General features: G+C 40.0%; 1 protein-coding gene across 2 annotated transcripts in view; it reads right to left on the bottom strand.

Annotated features, from left to right (window-relative positions):
• The window catches only part of khdrbs3 (KH domain containing, RNA binding, signal transduction associated 3), a 117,908-nt gene that overhangs the window by 23,105 nt on the left and 82,762 nt on the right, over positions 1-12,041 (bottom strand). The window lies entirely within an intron of this gene.

Genomic DNA, 12,041 nt, shown 5'->3' with positions numbered 1-12,041 from the left:
CTACTGTGAAGAGATTTTACTTTTCATCAAATGCTTACAGAGTTGTTTTTCTAATAATACATTGCAATCCACAGAAGCCTTCAACTTCGCACAGATGTAGGTCAATTGTTCGATCTGCTCCTCTTGGTATAGCAGCCCATATGCAGCACCATTAGAGTGGCAAGTGAAGCCCTGCCCTTGTCTCTGTGTCAACTGACTGACAGTGGGATGTAAAGACTCTTGCTGTGGCGACGTTTCATCACCACCTCAAAGGATGAGCCTTGAACATCTGTTTGTGCTCCAGCAATCTGCCCCGTCCCCCACTCTGCACTCCACCCAGGCCCCCGCCAAGACGAACATCAAAGCGAACCAGTGCCGCACCCGTCCTAATTTGGGATAAATGGGACTTATGTTCCACAAAAGGCGTCGACCCCTAGCGACACATCTCTCATCCCCCACACACTTCTTGGCTAATTCCATCTGCCCCTGATTTGCATGCTTGAAATGAATGTCTGTAAGATTTAGCACCAGAAGAAAATGCTCATCACATCCATTTTATTATTAAGGCCCTAATTCCTGATTAGAAACATGCATTTGCCAAATGACAGCATTTGAATTGACTCTTTTATCTTTAATCCTCCAGAATTGAAGCACGTGTAAAGCAACTACTATGACTCTCCAGAAAGCTGAGAGACTCGGATGTAGGGATACTTCTCGTTTCTGGGTAAAACACCTCGCAGGTGCATTCAAGAAATCCTTTTTGTATGCACAAACCTCTCCTTGGTCATCCCACTGGGTGGCTTTCAAGACTTGTTTGTTATTCCTTTGTTGTTTTTATTTGAGTGGGAGGTGTGTTGGTTTTTGTGAAGGTCTTTATCAGTTCACTTTTATTTGTCTAGAGGGAGCTTGAAGGGAATTTAAGTCCCTCCTGGCATTTGTAATTCTGCAGCTACAAGAGCTTTTGCAAAGTCATCAATTCCCCAAGCTAATGCAAGGACTAAGTTTAGTTAACAACTGTACTTTTGACAACATATAACCCCTTGAACGCCTTCAAAAACAATCGGCGCAGCAGTTCTCAAAAAGCAGTGTGATTTGGTCAAAGAGGATATAATTAAAAGCAGTTTTCAACAGGCGGATGAAACTGTTGGCTTTGATTTGCAATTTCCCATCATAACCTTTATCTGCCAAATGAAACACAAAAGAGAAAAATAATTAGCCTTTAATTTCGGAATATTTTTTGCCAAAGATGATTATCACAACACTGACAATACTAAAAACTATTTTAATATTTATAAGTGAAGAAGACTGTGGACATGATTTCTACAGAAAACAGGGTGAAGAAGGCAATCCAAGAAACAACAAGTTTTGCAAAAAGGGAAAGGGAAAGTCAACATGAATGTTGAACCTGAGAAATATTTGTAGTTCTACTTTGATTCCAGGAAAACAAAGTCAGAAAAATATAGCATTTTAGTGCACAATTTGAAGTTAGCATGCTGACTAGCTATCCCTGGCCCCTCCTGTCCTAAAGCTACTCTGCTAGCAGTGTAAACACTAACTAACTCCCCCTGGTCCCCGAATTCCCAGTCTGAACCGCTAGCTGCACAGCTAACTGAGCTAACTAGCTAAGGGCAGCTAAAGTTGGCAGCAGTTAGAGGTAACGCTGGTGATATAACCCTCTATTTTGTTTTGAGTATGAATTTGACAGGTGGCCAATTCTTACATATTGCACCATTAATGGCACCAATTTTACGCACTGAGGTGCGTTTACAGGTCTTTGGAGGTACTACTGCACACAGAGAAGAATGCATGGAATAAGACGGTGATATCTCTGGTCCTGCTGTATCGAGTCCAACAGTGTTATAGGAGTGCAATGCTAGATCAGTGGGCTTATTTTCAAAACTGTGCCCACATTACCCAAATTGCAATTTAGCCACTGAGTGACATCACTGGAAGGCACTTATCAGATTACATGCAGCTTCCTCCCGAGCCACAAAAGTTTTCTCCCTAAAACTTGTAAACACACTTTAATGTGTAATGTGTAAATTGGTGTAGTTACCCTTTAATGGGGATTTTTAGCCTGTAATTCCTATAATATCGTGTTGCTTTATACTGGATTATACAGGTGCTGTAGTTGTTTTTCCCATCTAAAAAAACAGATACTGAAGGGATGGGTACCGAGGGCCAGTCCGGCAGGGGTTCCTGATTGGACAGAACCTTAACATCGATGAGATCCTGCAGCAGCTTTATTTGTTTAATATTCTTTATTTTCTGTACATAATACAAAATGTACTCTTTTACGTCCACCTTCCATTCATGATGATACATTCCTTAGTGATGCGTGACTACCCTGTTGGTGTGTTTACATCCTGTGGACTGTATTGCAGTCAGGTTGAAATGCTCTGAAGAGTGGGTTAACTGCAGCAAAGCCAAACAAAACACAGCTAGTGGCATGTGTGTGTGTATAGCAGTTGTTGTGGGTACCAGCTGTAACACTGGCCACCTATAGGGACAGCATTTCATATATTTGCAGTGATTTAGAAATAAATATTTAGAATCTGCTTGATGGATAATCAACAGCTTTATTTTGAGGACTGTTGTGACAGAAAAACCAGGCCACAATGATGAATATGTATGAGATTATGTGACTGAACTTTTTTGACTGAGACAACCAACCCTGTGTTCTCATCTTCTGTCTGAATATCTTGAAATTATGTTATGCAATATGGTTTAATCATGAAAGTAGCTCTTTGCAAGTAGTTTATTATGTTAAAGGTGAAATATTAAAAAGGTTTACATTACATTAAAATGCTGAGCTCTTTCCTTTAAAGCATGCAACATTTTCCCTCCCATATATGGGCATCAGATATTCTATTTATGAATTGTTAATACTTTATCTTTTAGTGGTAAAAACAACAACAACAAAACATCTGCAATGTACACTATTTGCTTAAAGCCACAACTAGAAGTCTTTGAAGCTGAAATAGCTTTAACCAACAGACACCTTCTGAAGTAAGTTTGTGCATCGTTCGTGTCATCGCATTGGAAATTGAAATAATGTGTCTGTTTTTGTCAGAAACACGTCTGGTGCTTGTCACAAAACTAAGTTCAATCTATTAAAAGTTGTCTCTATTATGCAGTGCAGGCTGGAATAAACAAGCGTGGTAATGAATATTGAATTATAGGAGTCTGCAGGAGGAGAAAAGGGGAAATCATGCAGCTGTGATTGCGAAGGCAGCCTCAGTTGTCAAATACTTAGACAAACTTGTTTTCTTCCACTTACATCATACTGACCACAGATTTATCTATATATACCTATACTTATACCTATACCTACCTATATATATATATATATATATATATATATGCTTACCATTTGCAAATAAATAAGGTAACAAAAGCAAAAGCGCATTCTGTTACCTTTATTAATTGAAGGTAATCCCAGAAAATTATGTAATAACACAATACTTCTATGAACCTTACAAGCATATGCTTATGATCCATGACTTCTAATACAGGAAATGCTTAATACTAACTCAAAAACTAAGCTTTTTAAATAATGTATACATCATGTTTTGCAATACAAATTTAAACTCTCTGTTCACTGTCTGAACATAAATCAGCACCCAGACACGAAGCTTCTGCCCTAGCAGGACAATAAATGGAAGGGGAAATTGTGAACATCCAAAATTAACTAGTCTGGGCTGCAGTTACATAATTTGATGTGGAAAACAGTCAGACATCAGATTGCCTTCAGGCCTCAGTATTCAGTAGTTAAAGACACTGAGCAGCAATGTCATGAAATGCTGCCAGGAACATACTGAAAAGGTGGGGCTAATTAAAAATAATGAGCTGCGTGGGCTGTACCAGTCATATTATCCACTGATATCATTAACTTTTATCACAGTTTAACACAACGTTATTTCAGATCAGTGGTAAACACTTTAGTTCAATACTGAGACCCAGCACATTAAAACAAGTCTCTCTTACACTTACAGAATGTTCACTTTTATTTGTTTCTAAATTAACTTAATGAATTCCAGTATTTCCTGCAACAGAATTAACAATTAAATGTGTTGTTCTTGAACATACATTACCATATGTCTACGTTCTGATGGCAGCAGCACATGTGTTCTGAATAGGTCTGAATTTGAAATGTAGTTTTCCTCAACATCAGTTACCTATAGTGTTGGTACTCTTCTGTATATTATGTAGTAAGTAGTAACCGTAAGTAGTAAGTAGTAACCATTCACTACTCATACAGTGATGCAAAGAAAAGTTCTTGTAACAAAATAAATAGATTTCACTTGATAACCTGGTCTGAGGCAAGTATCATACTGGGTGGAAATGTGATTAATACAAAGTACTGTCTTAGTTAAGCTTATCCTGTCAAACTCTTATTGTCATTATAAGGTCTATATAATCTCTGACTTTATAACATGTTATGCCTAATTTAATATCACCTACTTAACAGTAATACTATGCTGTTTGAGAGAGAGGGTTTGAGTTGGAAAAATGTTGGTAAGTGGACAGCATTTATTTCAGGATTTTATCCAAAGAACTTGAAAGATCCTTTATTATGCTCAATTTCAGGTTCACACATTTTTGTCTGGGTGTACTAAAAAACTTGACATGCTTGAATCTTCAAGATTTTATTTTATTTTTTACTGTAATGTCCATTGCCACAGCACCTCTATTTATCCTCTCTCTGAACGTTCAGGTTTAGTGCCTGTCTCATTAGCCGAAAAGCCCAATCTGCACTGATTTGTCAGCTCTCACAGGCCTGAGGAGTTCGCTTCATACAAACTTCATACAATATTATACATCTTTAACCATCAGGACCATCTGGTGCAACTGGGGTTCATTAGATTATATCACAGCAAAAAAACATGTGAAATAACGTTATTTTTGCCATTGCCTGCTCTGTATTCAAAAGGGAGCCCTCGAGGTGGCACTTAAGCCTCATTACATGTCACAGTACTATAGTGTTGGACAAAATAACCAACAACATGATGGTGTTGCCAGGAGGACCCCCATGGTGTCATTAAAGATTTCCATCCTCTCAATCGGCCACAGAAATTACAGTAAATCCTGCATGAAAACTTGAAAGTTTGGCCTGAGGGAGGTGCTACTGTACGACACAGATCATCGGGTGAACAAAATGCAAAAGATTCATCCTCTGGGGAACATGAATGTGCACTGTAATTTTTATGATGTTCTGATATTTCTGGTGTTTGTGGTTTGTGTGGTTGGTAAAATATTGAAGTTTATCCTCTGGGGACCATAAATATCCACCTTTAAATTTGACATAAATCCTTCCATTAGATTTCTAGGTAGCAAGCAAATGTGAAGAGATGCACCAAAGAAAAAACACGCTCTTGGTACACGTATAACCAATCTCATTTTCAGTAACTGTTGAAATATCTGGACTGAAGTGTCGGCTGACATCACCATTGTTTTAGGCCCACGAGCAAGGCAAAAATAAAACAATGCACAAATCATTCAAGACATAACAAATATGTGTTAAACACACTGGAAGCCATGTCTGAACTAAACCATTCTGCTTCAACTCTTCACTAAACTATAACCACAACCTATTGTTTCTTGTCGCACACAGCGCCAGACCATCCTCCCTGGTAGCAGAACAGGTACTAGGCCTCCTGATTAGTTTTCAGCACAAGCCGTGTGCCATAATTGTGAACTCCACTCCACTCGTCTCGATGGCAACTCTATCTAGGCGCTGTCCACTCACATTGGACAACATTGCCTGGTATTAAGGACCACATTAAACTTTAACAATGGCATGTTATTGCCATTTATTAGAGCAGCTACTCCGTAATTGAGTTACAAGCGAGCTGAGAGGAGAAACATGCTTGGCTTATAAATCACAGTGGCACATTTAAAATTATTCTTTTCTTTGGTGTCTGACACATTGAAAAACAACTTTAAAACTGAAAGCTGACTGTGATGATGGTGCGATTGAAGACAATATATTACAGTTTCTGATGTGTCTGTATTGATATACCATTTGGTCAAAATATCTTGGAGAGCACAATAGCGCGACGATACTGCAACAGCACTGTGTTTCCAACACTAAACAGGATTAGTGTGACAGTGAGAGGATGGAGGGGGGAGTAGAGACAGACAGAGGAGAGAGAGAGCAGCCCCTAAGTGAGTCTTTCATTTGTATGCCAGTGGATGGCTGAGAGGCGTGTTGTTAAAAGATAAGGACTGGCCTCTGAGGCCACTGAAGACTAACAGAGGGCCTGGCACTGCATGTTACAACAGCAGTATCACAGCCGCTCCACTGTGCTCTACAATACCACTGTAACAGATAGGATGCTACTGACACCCAGAGCAGGCTTCTCAGGCGCTGGATTTGTCCCCTGCACACAGTGCTAAATCCAAATGAGCTCAACAACACACCGTCTTCACATTCTGAACTTTGTTGAGAACTGCACATGCTGCATGGCCTGTGCTAAAACTGGAAAGGTGTCACAAATACAAACATCAAAGGGAGAAAATTAAGCAAATCAGAAGAAGAAGAAAAGCTTGTTCCTCCCAGACGACTTTAGTACGAGACCATCTGCTCAAAGATAAATGTCGCGCCTCCACACAGCTGTGTCACACACTGCTCTTAACTCCTTAACAATAAGAGAAAAATAACACCTCATGATATTGCTAAAAGAAAACAAATAATCCAGTATTTGTACCCCTTGGTCATCTGTCTTGGTCTCGAAATTTGTCGAAGCTGTGTGTCATTTATTCGGCTCTTCCTGCCAGCATATTTCAGAAAGCTGAACAGGCTGGAATTTGCTGAAAGTTTTTCCGCTGCAGGGGTAGAAATGCTACTCAAGCTATCAGATTGAGGATGCCAAAAAGTTGGCTCATGTATCAAGTTGAAACATCACTACCCTGTGCTGCGCTTGACAAATGTCTTAGCTTTCCATACTGTTATTTTACTACCTTTTGGTTTTGATCCAACTTTCAAATAAAGCTACACATCTGCCAAGTTTTATCAGGGGAATTCATGTCATTAATAAATTAGCCCTGCAGAAACACATCTGCACTGGAAAATTAAATTCTGCATCACTACTGCAACTAGCTGTACTCGACTGTACTTGCTCATCCTGTGCAGAGTCATAGGGGGGCTGGAACCCATCCAAGTTGTACTTGATCAAGAGGCAGGGTACATCCTGGACAGATTGTCTATCACATAACACACAGTATATAACAATATTATATCGTTATCATGATGTGGGACTACATATTGTCTAGACAATCTTGGATATTGTTATAATGTGATCTGGCATTTTGTTTTTTCTTGGTTTTAAAGGATGCATTATGGTAAAGTGATGTCATTTTCTGAACTTACCAGACTGTTTTTAATACTTGCCTTTACCCATTTAGTCATTATAGCCACATTACTGATGATTATTATAAGAAAATCTAACTTTTTGTTAAAGTATCAATAGTCAGCCCTACAAAATCGAAATCATGGTATTTGGTCAAAAATGTTGTGATATTGCTTCCGGCTATATTGCCTAATCAGTATGCCCAACCTGTAGGTCTTTGGACCACGGGTTATGTTGTGAGGCAGCTGTAAAAGGAATTACCATATATGGGATTTCAAAATCTTGTTACTACTAATATTCATCGTTCAATGATGTCTACCATGTTTAAGACCCTTGTAAGATAAAATGAAACAAACAAACTGGTAGTCTACAGCCATGCTAGTGGCTCTGTGAGCTAAATGCTAACGTCACTAAAGTGATCTGGATTCATCCTCTGGACACCATGACACAAACAGACGCTTCTCTCGATTACTCACACCTAAACCGAGCTGCCAGTAGTTCCTCATATGACACTGATCAATCTGAACCACAGTGGGTTCGGTCACAAGAGCAAAGCTTGAAGCCTGGCAAGATGGATTTGAGAGATCACATGACCATGAGCACCAACAATGCCGTCTCTAAAGCCACGCCGCAAGAAAATAGAAGAAGAAAAAAAAATTGTGCTACAAAAGGCAAATTACAGCATTGATATATTAATAGGGACTGACTGATATGTCTAACTCGTAGTGTAAATTACAGATGATGCGCATTTGCAAGACATAAAAATAAATTAATTTTCTCTGCAATTATTACAAATCACAGGTTTTGTCTCATATGAATAGTTTTCAATCTTGTCTTCATGACTGGTCTCGCCTGCCACACCAGTTGGATGCAGCTTCTTTATTACTGAATTTGAAATATTTTCCTAACCATTACACCCAATTTAGATAAAAACGGCTACAAGGACAGCGCAGCAGAGAACACGATTCAATTAACAATGCTTGGCTCTCAACAGGGCTGGACAGGCAGAGAAGAGCCTGAGGGGGATGAGTATTTTTAATGCCACAACAGTCAGCGAGGACCCACAGTGCTCCGAATGGATTACTGTATCTGGAGCATTTAACATAAACAATACCAGCCCACGTGCATTGCACATTTGTCTTCTCACCCAAAAGACTAAAGTTTGTGTGTAAACAGAAACAAAGACAGCTATACTTGCATATAGCTCTTGATTTAGTGTGCAAGTGAAGGTCTGTTACTTTGATTAGCACCCTGGGATTTCATATTGGCAATGGTGAAGCTACGCAAAAAAGATCACATGCAGCCTCTTTTCTGAGACGAGAATTACATCACGTTTAATTCTTCTCCAATTGGATTAGCAGCAGGTAAGACAGAGATATCAAAGCACCTAATGAATTACATGAAATGAGATTTGGCTGCAATCCTAGTAACCATTCAAGACTGATGGTGCTGCCAAGACTGGATCACGGGATAATAACATTTATGTGATTTTGTTTTCTAACAATTGGATTCAGAATAATTTAATACTGATACAAATAGAAGCTTTAACAGGCACAGATTATGTAAACCAAAACCATGCAAACAAAGATGCTATATAGCCATGTGTCATCATGACAAAATCACCACGAGATAACCAAGGTCTGGTGCTGTTTATCTAAACAAGAGAGGGGAAGAAAACGCCTCCAGCTGAACAAATGTTTTGGCCCGTGGCAATGCGGCACAGCAAAAAGGGAATGAATGCTAAGCAGTGATAAATGAAGGCAACAAACGTGAACAAGAAGCATCTCTTTGTCATTTCATTGATGAATACAAGAGCCTATTTGTCAGCGCCTCGATGGAGAACACTTGTCCTGGGATGGTGATCTATTCAGATAATACAGAGTCAAACTCATTCAGCCTCTAATTTGCAGCGATGTGGTTAGATTTATCATCTGGCAGATGTTGGGGGTCTTTTTTTCTCCACCCAGAAACACAGGTGCAGGTGTTGGGGGATGCAGTTTACAACTGTGACAATGATGGGAAACAGCTGGTCCAAGAGTCATTCTCTACGACCTCCACACATTTGAATCGCAACCTCTGAATAAACCTGTCAGATGTGGTTAGGTATGGGCTGCTGGGGCAATTTTCCAACGTGGGCCACCTCCTCTCTCCTTCTATCTGCTAAATATGCAATGTTGATGCCCGAGTCTCTGGGGAACTTGCCTTGACAGTGTAGCAGGAGACTCTCTTGGCAAACGCACAAAGGCTCTGACTCTAAGCCTAATATATTCATCTCTGCTAGCTGTTGATATTACAGCCAGGTTCCCATAAGACTAGAGCGCAGGTAAGCTACAAGACCAAATCACAATAATGGCTACAATAATAAATTCCCTTGCTTTATGCTGACACTTCATGTAGCAAGACAAAAAATGGAACATGGTGGACTGGTCAGGGCTGCCCGCCTGTTCGAATTCAAGTCATTACTCACTGTAAGCAGCTACACATACTTTGTGCTGAAACCTTTAAAGGGCCAGTTCAGTGAAGTTATAAAACAACATATTTACTCATACACAATGGTGCATAGTCATTTAAAAAGTTATGTCTGTTATTTTACAAGACTTTCTTCCAAGTAGATAGTTTTAATTCTCCAGTGCAAGAAGACTTTTCGGTCAGACACCATGAAACATGGGAACATTTTTTTTAATATTAATTAATATTACTTTAATTTGGGGGATCATCATGCTCAAAGTTACCAATATTTGATAACAATTTATCAAATTGGTGCTATTCAAAGTGTGCCAATTTATCTATGTGTTGTTCCTGTTTGCAATATACCGATTTATAAACAGAACACTGTTACTGGATTACTTTGATACAGAGGAAACTTAAAAAGGTGGTGATTCTCAAGCAAGGTATACAGTTATAAGAAGCATCTTTTTACTATGATTTCTAAGGAAGTTGATTCACAATGGGCATCCAATTAATAACAACATCGTCCAAAAATGTAAGTCGCATATGTGTTTGATGTCTGCGTTTTCAAACTGTATTAAAGGAACTTGGGGCAGGATCAAGAAAAAAGACTCAATAGTGACACGACAGACGTTGCGGCCGTTAGGGTAACTGCAGCCATCAGCCGGGCTGGTGCGGGGGCGCGCATGAACTCTTCACAGCAGTGCAGCTGACGTCTTATCCCCTACACACACAAGAAGCTGGGAAGCCGGCTCGCTGTGTGTAGCGACACACAAGCGCAGCGATTTACCGTTACGATTGATGCAGTCTGAAAGGCACAGGCGAAAGCAAAGACGGCATATTGGGGGACAAAAATATTGTCTCTGATACGGGATTGCTGTGTGTAAGCGGCTAATGTTACTACACAGACACAAACAAACCGTTAGCCTGTGGCTACATCCAGCTGCTAACGTCACCTCCTGGATAACAGGTTGGGCTTTCAGTCCCATATATAAAGGGACATATTTCTAACTATTCGGTTTCAGACTAAAGGACCGTGGAAAATGCGCAGTCTGTAACTATTCAGTGTTACACAGCGGTGGACTAAGTTACATGTTTGCACGTTAGGTCACTCCGAGTCCTCTGTGATTTCATATGATTTTCAAATCAAGCTCTAAACATGACCTGTAATGTTTTCTTACCTGGTAACTAGGAAATGAGCCATGTCAGCATCTGTTTTCAGTCCCAATTCAAGTTGCAGCTGCCTCCATGAGCCGAACGCATACCTGATGTGTATTCGGGTGCCAGCCCGGCTTTGGACGTAATGTCATTTCGACTCACGACATGCCGCTGATAAAACCTTCGTTTTCTTCTTAGTATGACTTTTTAGTGGACTTTGTGTGGTGGTGGGTCGTTTGCTGGCCGTAGCAGAATTCATCACTACCCTAAACACTAGTTTGGGTCCACCGTGCTTGTCTTCTTTCCGTATCCAAGGACGCGCATTCAGCGTCATCTGACGTCACGCAAGACCGTGCCGGAAATTCGGACCATGAATTACAGTACATTATGCAGCACACAGCCTGTTCAAGGCAATGGAGAGATACGTGGGTGGGCTCATTCTTTTTGGTTTTGAACGCTTCATCACCCATCAGCATTAAAAAACTTAAAATGCATGTTTATTTGTTCACAAATCCTGCCCCAAGTTCCTTTAAGTTATGACTCCAAGAAGAAGAATGATGTTTGACAAATTGCAGCAATAAGGCACGAATGATTTTAAAGTATCTTTCGTGCCTCCCTGAGCTGTGTGTTACAGCCACTGCTGCTTCAACAGGATACCAGAATGCACCTGTCCCTTTCAGCTTCTTTATTGTAAGTAATCGTCCTCAAATGTCTTGATGCTATGATGATATATGTATATCAGCTTTCTCTACACAACACGTACTACTCAGTCAGCGAGAGCAAATGTATAATGTCTTCTGTGGCTCTAAAGTCTGAGCATATAACCCTGATGATGTCATCAGTCTTCAAGAGAAAATAATTTGCTACTGCCTGTGTTGCAAAGTGGAGGTGTGTCGTTTCACCAGGCAGGGAGAGTCTAACGACTCCATTCAGATGCAGATTGTGTGAACTTAATCCGTATTAGAGACTAAGTAAGGATGTGTCAGCTTACACTTCCATTTTGACCATACCTCGTTTTCTTTTATTACTTTATGGAAATGGCATAGTGAATTACTGGTCTACAAGTATGGTGACATTTGGGATACTCCTAAACTCTTATCTTTA

The sequence above is a fragment of the Pagrus pagrus genome, assembly GCF_965226575.1.
Source record: "Pagrus pagrus genome assembly, chromosome: 17".
In the NCBI taxonomy this organism is placed as follows: Eukaryota; Metazoa; Chordata; class Actinopteri; order Spariformes; family Sparidae; genus Pagrus; species Pagrus pagrus.
Note: the sequence above shows the minus strand (reverse complement) of the source record. Positions and strands in the feature narration are given on the sequence as shown.